Genomic DNA, 8772 nt, shown 5'->3' with positions numbered 1-8772 from the left:
CCGCCGTGGATGCTGCCGGGGTTTTGGCGAACCCACTGCACGGGTTTACCAAAGCCGGCGTGGCCAGTGAAGATGGGGCACCGTGGCCTTTTCCCCCTGGGCCGAGCGAGGGACATTTCCATTTCCAGCTGGCTCTGAGCAGCAGCAGAGCTTCGGGCGGAAGCGCTGCTGGCTTTGGAAGCCTGGAGATGGAGGTACCCCCAGCAGAAACAGCAATAATTGTGCTGAAAGCGGCAGGCTGGCGAGGCGGGCCCCGCTGCGGGTGCCGGCCGGGCTGCCGTTATCTGCGGCTCACAGCAGGAAGGAGTCCCGGGCCACCGCCCCAGGCCTTGCCCCATCTCCAGGCACGGCGGGCGATGGCCCCTGTCAGCGGCACAAGCCCGTTTCCCCCGGCAGCTGCCAGCGGGCAGATTAATGGGTCACAGGGACACGGCTGCAATCGGCGCGCCTCAAACCGCGTGTCCCCAAACTCCCCGAAGCGAGCTCCCCGTCAGCGAGCTGGGCTGCAAAGCCATGCAAAGCACTTCCTCTGGCGTGGCCTTCTTCTAGCACAAAGTCATTTTTGCTTCCTTAAGAAAATACATATGCAAAGCCCAGGCCGTGGCCGTGGTTACCGCCGCACGTAGGGCTCGCTTGGATCCCCGGGCCCCCTAGGTTTGGTAAGTGTCACTCCCTGGCCTGTCACCGCTTCCCCTGGGCAGCCCCACATGTTGCAATTGGCCCCGCGGCACCGGGGAGGCGGTGGCGGTGCCAGCAGCGCTGCCAGAGCCGGGTGCGCCCGCAGCAGCCCCCGCTGGGACTGAGGCTCAGCCGCGGAGCGCAGCAGGACGGGGCGCCCGTCGGACACGGACGGTGAGTGAGCTGTTCGCAAAGCCGGACGGTTTCGTGGTCGCCTTTCCTTGTGCTGCTTTCGCATATGCATCACACTGTCTTGACTTAGTGAAGACTGGAATAATTTATTAGAGAAACGAACACTAAATGCAAGATGTTTTTACGCAAGGCACTAGTGCCAAAACTCTGTGGTTCTGAAGAGCATTAAAAGTCGCGGTCAGAGCCACCACAGAGCCTCTGTGGCGTGTGCTGGGGTCCTCTGCCATGGCGCCACCACGTGCATCTTCTCTTTTCCTCTGCTTTTACTTTATTTTATCTGTTCATCACCAGTGGTGCTTACCGCGCTGGAGAAGTTGAGAGAGAGGTTTTCACATGCTTACAAGAGCCCTGTGAGCTGGTTTAACACCCGGTGTGTTCTGGCACAGGGCCGGCCAGGCACCCCGCCATGGCTGTGCTGCACTTTGGGTTCAGTTCCCAGCGGGGCCGAGCGCTGCTCCTCCGCAGGCTCCTGCCAGCCCTGGAGGCAGCTGGGTGTCCGTCCCTGGAGCATCGCTCCTCAGCCCCGCTCTGCCGCGCTGGGGGGCGGCTGTTCCTTAAGCACATGGCAGATTAAAATGACATTAATCCTCTGAGAGCGACCCTCAGCTTCCTACCGTGAAATCTGCTGCTGCCGGCAGCTCTCCGTGACTAAACACCACCTCGGATCGCAGGCAGCAGCCGCCGGGCTGAGCACCCACACTGCTCCCGAGGGGCTGGGGGAGCCACCAGGCGCTGCTGGAGGGGCTCCAGCATCAGCTGCACACAAGGAAAGGAAGTGCAAAGCTATAATGTGTATCACAACTATTTGCTGGGAATTGCACTGTGGATTTTGCTCATTTATGTGCTTGTAGACTAGGAGAGATTATTTTATTGCTTTCAACAAAAATCCTATCACACAGGAGTTGCAGGAGGCTTTAAAATAAGAGGCCAAAACGACGTAAGGGCCAAACGATAGATTTGTGTGTTATATTTTCAGAAATGCAGATGAGATCATTAGAACAGAAATGTTTTAATGTTTCTGGGCTGGCGGGAAGCGTGTGCCGAGCCGCGGGAGCGGGTTCCGGAAGAGCAGCAGGGCCTTCTGTGGTGCAGCACTGCAGCTTGTGTCAGACCTTTTTGGGGAACTTGAGCTTCACCAGTGTTGCACAAATAAGGGCATCAGGAAGCAAACGGCTTCTCCAGGGTCGCAGTCATATTCAGACCATGTTTGAAGTGACTCATGTGTCTGCCTTTAATAAAGGCTCAAGGAGGGAAGGAAAATCAGAGTGTAGGTTGATTTTGTGACTGCTGTATTGCAGATATTTGGTGACCACTGGCCCTGCTGCCTGCCGGGCTCAGAGGGAAGGGCAGCACCCCGGCACTGTTTTCACAGGTCAGCCTCTCACCTCAACAGCACCAGGGCTGCACTGACTCAGCCACGAGAGCTCCTCTTTCTTGGTCCAGGTGCAGTAGCACATAGAGACTCGTTTTAAACCATAAAATACCTCTCAAAAAACTTTCTCAGCACACAATGTTTCACTTTGTCCTTGAGAACTGATTTATGTCTTCAGGGCTGAGTGGCACACAGTGCTGAGTGTGCAATGACACATTTTATCTTTGCTGTAACACAATCAGTCTGCTGGAATCCCAGGTGGTGACTGTTGTTGGTATTGGATGATGACCTGGGAGACCCCTGGGTCTGAGATTTCCTTACTCTTTCCTCTTTACCCTGCCCTGCCTGGACATTTTGTTATGACAGAGCTTGTGCCTGACATGTGTCCCCTAGGGTTTGATCCCCTGTAACCTGCATAAACTGATGTGAACGGAATGCATTCACTTTATGGGATACAGTCAGAAATGCTATCACTGCGCCCAGGACACAGCTCCAGTCTCCCAGCACCAAGACACTGTCCTACACCATTATTTAAGATGAATTTGGGCAGGGAGGAGTTAGTACAGTAACTTTGTGAGCAGAACAAGTGCTTTGAAAATGCCCAGCACGGTGATGTCGGTTCTCAGGGAGGAAATGGCCCACGGAGCTCTTTGTGCTCGAACGGGAACAGGAAGAGCACAAATGACCCAGTACAATGTTCACTCCCACTGGGGCTGTGCAGCCAGGGCTGCATTGTCTGAGGGAACATCTGCACTGCACCAGGTGAGGCAGGTAAATATAAAATATATGGGATACCAGTTGTCATGGATTTTGTTCTGATCTGGATTAAACTTCATTGAAACACAATGCAAGAACACGTGTAAGAACATGACATTTTTCTGAAAGAAAATGGAATGTTTCTTTGTCCTTTCTAGGACATGTTTCTTGTCTCCAGTTTCTAGGAAAGAGCCATCAGAGGTATCAGAAAGCTCTCCCTCCCTGCCAGTGAGGTGCCTGCACTCCCTCGGGCATGCAGCACACCTGGACGCTCCCCAGGCTGGGCAGCTCTGAGGAGGGATGCTCACTAAGCCCATCCTGTTTCCAAAGTCCTGCCTGCTCTGTTGCAGAGGTGATTAGAGCACAAGAAAAGCAAAGTTAATTATATCCCCTCCAGGCTGTGCAATAGAACAAAAAGCCTCATGAAGCAAGCAGCTGGAGTTAGATCTCGAGACCAGGTAACAAAATTTGTCTCCCAAAGTCAAATGAGGAATTATTTGTTATAACTTCATCTCACAAAACATAAGCCTTTGGTCAGGTGTCTGTGTTAAAGGATGTTTAACACTACTTGACACTGGAGATAAATTCCTTGTCGTTTTCCTTGTCTCTTTCCTTGTCTCTTTTCAGTTTGTTTATGTCTTTCCTAAAGCGTGGTTAGCATGATAGTGGTTTCATGGCTCTGGCTGTGTGTGCTGGCAGGGGACACATTAATACACCTCTGGCTAATCTAGACTATTGTTTCCTTTTCTGCACTCTGCTGTCAGCGTCACCCACGCGGCAGGACCGACACTGCCCTGTGCCACAGAGCCGACCTGTTGCCTGCGATGGGCCTGCTGCTCGGGAGGGCCGGGGAGCGGAGCAGCTGCTCACGGTGGGTGCCGGGGAGCCCCGGGGAGCCCCGGGAGAGCCCCGGGAGAGCCCCGGGCAGCCCCCGCAGCCCCTCCAGCCTCCGGGCTGGCCTCGCCGACAAAACCAACCGCGCTGCGACGGCTCCTCTTGCTACCGGGAAGGAAGAGCGGGAGCCGGGGGAAAAGCAGGCTCCTTCTACCCGCTTTGGGCAGCAGATCTTTAGAGGATGGCGTGCTCAGGAGCGGCACTGGAGGGTCTGGAGCAGTGGCGCCGGGCGCTCTGCGGGCACGGCCGGGCCCCCAGGCCAACGCTGCCGTGCCTCCCCCGGCCGGAGGCGGCGAGGCCGGGCACGTGTGCGGGCCCGGGCTCGGTGACTCATGAGGCGCCGGCCGCTCCGCCGCGGGGAGGATGAGGGAGGGCGGCCCCGGGGGAGGGCAGCCCGCCGCGCCGCCGCCCCGCTCCGCGCCTTCCCCTCGCTCCCGCGGTGCCCGGAGCGCGGAGGCCGCACCGGGATTAGGTGAGCGCGGCCGGGGCCGGGGCCGGGGCCGGGGCGGGCTCGGCTCCCCGTGGGCCCGGGGCTGGCGGCGGGGCCGGGGCCGGGTGGCGCTTCCGGGCGGGGCGGGGGCGGCGGCGGAAGCGGGGCCGGGGCTGGCGCGGGGAGCCCGGGCCGCCGCTGCCTCCGCCCGCCGCGCCCGCGGCACCGTCAGCATGAGCCGCTGAGCCGGGCGGGCCGCGCCGGCAGGGCCCCGCCGGCAGGCCCGGGGTGAGTGCGGCGCCGAGGCCCGGGCCCGGCGGCGGGGGAAGCGGGCGGCGGCCCTGGCGGGGCGGCTCCGCGGGGAAGGGAGGCAGCGTTGCTGAGGGCCGGGAACGGGGAACGGGACCGGGGCGCGGCGCTCCCCACGCGTGTCCCCGCCGGGAGCCCGGACCCCCCCCGCGGGGCTCGGCCGAGGGTCGGGGCCCCCGGGCCGGCTCCGCGCTGCCCCGGCGGGCGGGGGGCGGCCGCAGAGGCCGCGGTGCGGGGCGGTGCGGGCGGCAGCGCCCTGTGCGCACACACCGCACGGCCCGCGGGAAACAACCGCTGGTTTGCTTTCCAGAGAAAGTTCTTGAATTCAGAACTTGGGTTCGCAGGTGCAAACAAGTCCGTTTGTTGAGATGCTGGTATAGTGGAAGAGAAAAATGCAGGAATGTTTGTGTAAAATGGTTGTCTTGGAAAAATATGTGACTGTTTCTTTTAGAAAGAAATAATTTCTTTTGGTCATTTTTTTGAGGTGGGGAATGTATGCCCCGGAGCGAGGGAGAAGCAGGACACGGGTGACAGAGATAATGAAGTGCAGGAGAGCAGGTTCAGGGAAGGAATGTAACGGGAAAGAAGGATGGGAGTAATGAATAGTAATGGTGAATAACTTAACTGGGTTATGTCTTTTTTTGGCACTATGGAGAAAGGTTTCTAATGAAACGACAACACATTCCAAAGTGACAAATGATTTGCATAATGAATTATTAACCGATGGCGCTTGTTGCTGCAGGGGAAGTTTGGGGTGAGAGCTGAGAAGAAGTTGCAGGCTCCCCTCAGGCTGGCTGCATGTGACACTGACCCTGGGCAGGCCCACTGGCAGAGAACAGTGTTATGATAATTTAAAGTAGATAAAAGAGGAAGAAATGAAAGGCTTGGCAGCCCCGTGCTCAGTGCAATGGTGACAGGACTGCTGCACGTGGAAGGCTGGGCTGTGCCACTGCAGGAGCCAGAGGTGTTGGGAGTGTCTGTGCTCTGGGCTGAAAGCAGCTGTGGGTACTGGCCAGTTCGGGTGTATCCCACAGCTGCCTCCAGCCTGGTCCCCCTGGGTAGGTGTCTGAGGAGAATCTGAAATGCACACCTGCAGTCTGGAGGGCAGGTGAATGCCCCATTCCATGGCCTTGGTGCGATGTCCCAGCCGTGCCCTGCTGCATCCCTGCATCTGGTGCTGCTCTGACTTAGCTGTCCTTGGAGCTGGCTGTGTTGGAAGCCTGGAGTGTAAGTGTGAGGTCCTGGAGCTGTGATGGGAGCCTGCACTGCCCATTGGCAGGGTGCTGCCCCGCAGGGCTGGGGTTTGGCTCCCACAGCAGACAGGCTGTAAAGGCTCTTGTGAAGTTCCACTGTCCAGGAGGGTTTCTGTGGCCACAGGAAGGTTCTTAAATGTGTGTTGTAGATGAAGATCTGATGGCCAGCTTAGATTAAATCATAGGCTTCCCTCTCTGGTTTTATTTCCTTCGAGTACTTGTTTCATTCTGCTGCTTCAGTGTCAGTGAGGAGGTTGTATTGACAGTTTATTGACTGTAATTAGGGGCATGAGCCTCAGCACCTCTTCATTCCTAAATAGTGGATGATTTCTGCTCGGGGTGATTACTGTTCAGGAACTGCTGGATAATCTGAAGACATCATTTTCTGATACTGAGGAAGTCACACGTGTTGGGCTGTAAAAGGCCTTGTGGTAACTCTGTTGCTTTCAAAGGCTTAAGAGGTGTTTTCCTTAGGCATATTTTCGATGGGAATGTTGTAAACAGCATGTTAGCTAAGGGCAGCTTGTTAAGGTAAAACTGCAAGGAAAAGTTCTGTTCCCATTTGTTATGATTTATGTTCATGCCAAGGATGATTTTTGCAACTATGAGTTTATCAGCAAATTCCTGCTACTACTCTTGTCTGGAGGGAAGGGAGAGGGAGGATCTGGCAGAGTTCAGTCACTTCCCTGGGAATTCCTGCCCTTCGGTGTGACCTGCTGTGCCCAGCCCTACACACAGGCTCTCCTCTCCCTTGCATGACTGGTAGTCTCCACTGTTTTTGTCCCTTAAGGATTAGAGCAGTTTCCTATGGTTATTATTTTTTAATTTAATTTTATTAACAATTATATACTGTAAACTTAGTTTCCCAAGTTATGCAGCAAAGTAAACAACATTTCTTTCCTCCTACCCCCTAATTATTTACCAAAAGGATGCACATGTAAATATGTTTGAATGCTGTCCCTGGTTACATTTGGAGCCTGCTCTGCCGAGAATATGTGCAATTGCAATTCCATTAGTATCAAAGAGAGTTCCCAGCAATTAACAAGGAAAGAGAAGGGACTATTAAAACTGTGCTGTGGTTGTGCTGAAACTTCAGTTCACCCTAAGATAAGAAAATACAGTTAATGTGCCGAGTTGTGAGGTGAAGGCTTGCTGTGGTTGCTGTGAGGATGCTGGTGCCCACTCTCCCTTCAGCAGTCTGTGCAAGGGGAATGTCCTGGGCAGGACTGTGATCAGAGGAAAAAGCCGGTGACAAATGTTGGTTTACCCTGATCTGTGCATTCAAAACCAGCAGTAAGTTTTGCTGTTGTGAAGATGCTCTGAAGTCTCCTCAACAGCTTCAGAGGCAGCGACAGAAGAGCAACAGCAGCACCTGAGCTGGGGCAGGCTGACAGATACGAGGCTTCCTATGCCCATTGTGGAGTTTGGGGTTTGATGTGTGCCGATTTCACCTCAGGGTGAAATCCCACTATCTATCAGATAAAGAATTGCTTTTCATAAAGGGTCAATTAATTTTTTTAAATATCTACTTTCTGTCAACTCCTACCCTGTGAAACAGTCCATGTTTCAGATTATGTGCATGTAATTGCTATAGAAGAATATTTTTATCCAAAATATCTTTATTTTAAGTAGCTGGGAAGAAAAAAAAAGTTTGCAATAGGTATAATCTGTCACCAGTAAAATCTGACTTGAGTTTCTCACAATTCAGCTAGATTTATCTTGAATTTTTGAAGGTAAAATTGCTGTTGGTACGAATTAGTAAGAGCAGCAGCGGTGTGTAAGGTGACAGACAGCACTTCTGTCACAAGGGTGCAAAATCCTGCATGTTGGTTTGAGTGTACAGGAAAAGCCAGGCAGCCAGGCCTGGGGAGAATGCAGCTGGGCCTGAGTTTTGTGTAGCCAGTTTCTAATTCCCATTGGGCAGGTGCCTGACCAGCATCAGCCCAGCCTGGAGAATGGGCCAGCTCAGCTTGGGCCTGCCTGTCCTTCCAGAGCCCCACTACCTCCTGGAGCTGCCCTGACCTGAGCACTGTGATCAAATCTATCACTGCTGTGTGCTCGTGGGACCTTTGCTTTGGGCAAAGAGGCCAAATACTACTTTTTTCAGAAAAATATTTTGGTACGTAAACACGCAAGGTGCACACGAGCAGCTGAACCGAGTGAACTTCCGCAGAATAAAAGGCAATGAGAACTAGATGTGTTGGAATATGTCCAGTCCTTGTGTGTTCTGAGCAGAGCTCCTGCACAGCCCGCCGTGGTTAGCCTGGCTGGGCTGGGCTCCTTTTATCAGTCCTTGTGAATGTACAGGTGGCAGCGCCTGCAGAGCGCCCGGCTTTCCCTGTGGGAAGTGTACCTCGCTGTCCGCCCTGGGGCAGGCTGCTCTTGTAAAAGGAATTTCTTTTCCCTTATGTAACTTGTTGGTGTTACATCCAGAGTCGGCTCTTGCAAAAGTGCGTCAGTCTTGCTTGCAGCGGCACAGAAAAAAAACTTACCAGAGCGTGCACTGAATTCCCCCCTTATCTCTCTATAGCACATTTTATGTATCTTGTAGAGAGATGTTTTGTTTCTACAGTTTCAGACTTCGTGTTTCAGAAGATTAATAGACTTAGCAGCCCTGTTTGCTCAGCTTAGCAGCGATAACAATGTAATAAGTCATGAGACGGTCGCAGATCATCTGGCAAGGCAAAGTATGCCTCGGACTTGAACTTGGAGCAGGTATTATTTGCAAAGAAAAGTGAAATGTCGAAAGCATTATAAATAGCGTGTCCTGACTTGGGTGGCTGTGGGTTCAGGTCTGCCTGCAGAGGCTGCACGGCTGATGGCATCTGCATTCCCGTGCGGACGGAGCGGGAGGGTGAGGGCAGGTCGTGCCCTGCATGGCTGCTGTT

The 8772-nt window shown here is 54.1% G+C and overlaps 1 protein-coding gene across 25 annotated transcripts in view; it reads left to right on the top strand.

The window, feature by feature from the left end:
* The first annotated feature begins 370 nt into the window (after window positions 1–370).
* The window catches only part of MBNL1 (muscleblind like splicing regulator 1), a 69263-nt gene continuing 60861 nt past the window's right edge, over window positions 371–8772 (top strand). For 2 of the 25 annotated variants that reach the window (XR_004498735.1, XR_004498724.1), the window contains exon 1: window positions 371–659. The gene's annotated coding sequence lies outside the window, so the exon portion shown is untranslated. The other 23 variants (XR_004498723.1, XM_015637510.2, XR_004498728.1 and 20 more) reach the window with 17 other exon arrangements.

The sequence above is a fragment of the Parus major genome, chromosome 9 (genome assembly GCF_001522545.3).
Source record: "Parus major isolate Abel chromosome 9, Parus_major1.1, whole genome shotgun sequence".
NCBI lineage: Eukaryota > Metazoa > Chordata > Aves > Passeriformes > Paridae > Parus > Parus major.
Note: the sequence above shows the minus strand (reverse complement) of the source record. Positions and strands in the feature narration are given on the sequence as shown.